Here is a 1,473-nt window from a genome sequence, read left to right as displayed (position 1 = left end):
TCAGGCCCGCGGCTGCCGACGGCCGCCAGCTCCGGAGTGCCCTTCCCCGCCTTCTAGCCTGACGGCGCCGCCTTCCGTTTCCCCGCGGGCGTTACCAGCCCTCGGGTGGCGCACTCCTCAGAGAAACAATCTCCCCACGGGGCCCGCGCTGGGCGGTCCCGGCGCGACCTAGCGCTTCCGTGAGGCTTCTGGGATTCGGGCTGCTCTCCCCACAAGCCACCGCGGCCCGGGACAGGCCGGCTCCAACATTTCCCAGGGGGCAGCGGGCCCAGCGGCTCTTTGGTTTCCATTTTTTCGCGCGGTTCTCTCGCTGTGCGCTCGGTGAGTTGAACTCGTCTGGGGATGTAAGCGGCGCGGCGTGTCGACAGGCTGGGCTCTGGACAACCAGTTAACTTGGGGTGGGGGAGGCAGGCTTTAAAGCGTGGAAGCCCGCGGTAGGGGCGGCCAAGTTGCTAACCGTGACCTGAACCGCGGAGGAGGGTGCTGTGGGTCCGTAGGGGCAGATGGCGAGGGGGCGAGCGAGCTTGTGTGCTCCTGTCTGCGCACGCGCGCCCAGCGGTGCCTCCGTTACAGCAGGTGCGATTGTGAAGTGAGGGTGAGGCACGTGCGTGGCTGTGCACGTGTTGCGCCGTGGATTTGGTTGCGTGTTTACGTGTGTGGCGATTGTTATGGCTCTGTTGTGTCCTCGTCCCACGGCTCTGGGTTCCCTGCCGCTTGCTTCCGCTTCTCTCCTCACAGCTGCTTGTGGCTGCCACAGAGGAATTGGCCATAAGAACGAAGTTGGAGGTCGGGAACGCCTTGGAAATCCTTTACTTGGGAGCTTTCAAGGGCAGCCACGTGTCTCAGAACCACGGCGTTCCCAGAGATCAGGAACTTCCTGTAAACTTCACACAGATGACACGCCGTCCCATTTCCATCTCTGTGTGTGTGAGCAGGACGGGCATGGACGTAGAGAATGTTGTACAACGAGGTCATTCTGTGCTCCTGGCATCCTGTGACTCCCTACTCCCTCCTGCCATTCTCGCAAAAGAAGGACCCCGATGAGGAGGAAAGAATTGGAGGAAAGAATTGTTGCGTCCAAAATTAAAAAAAAAATCACTGTTTGGGCTAGTCCCCCCCCCCCCATAAAATTATTGGTTTTAGGGCATTCTTTCCTTTTTCTGAAATGCCCCAATCATGATCTGCTTTCTTCCCAGTGGATATTGGGTGATATTGAAGTAAAACCTCATTAACATTCTCATGTTCATTCTGTTATCATTCACATCCTCCTGTGTATTGTTATTGTAAACAGAACCTCCCAGTATTCAGATTTTTTTGGGGGGGTTAGAATCAAGGACAATTTTCCTGCTTCTGATATGTGAAAAATTATTGTTTAGGATTATGGAAATGTTTAATGATGAACCCATATGGTTGAATATGATGTAGCTGTTAAGATTATATTTATATAGGGTTGCCTGGGTAGCTCAATCGGTT

At 54.8% G+C, this 1,473-nt stretch overlaps 1 long non-coding RNA gene across 1 annotated transcript; it reads left to right on the top strand.

Moving 5' to 3' along the window:
- Positions 1–237: 237 nt before the first annotated feature.
- Positions 238–1,236, top strand: LOC121485488. The gene is made up of 2 exons (XR_005986299.1): positions 238–321; positions 739–1,236. It is a non-coding gene; the product is annotated as an uncharacterized LOC121485488 (long non-coding RNA).
- Positions 1,237–1,473: the final 237 nt, after the last annotated feature.

Source organism: Vulpes lagopus, chromosome 2 (assembly GCF_018345385.1).
Source record: "Vulpes lagopus strain Blue_001 chromosome 2, ASM1834538v1, whole genome shotgun sequence".
NCBI lineage: Eukaryota > Metazoa > Chordata > Mammalia > Carnivora > Canidae > Vulpes > Vulpes lagopus.
This window is presented reverse-complemented; position numbering and strand designations above follow the sequence as displayed.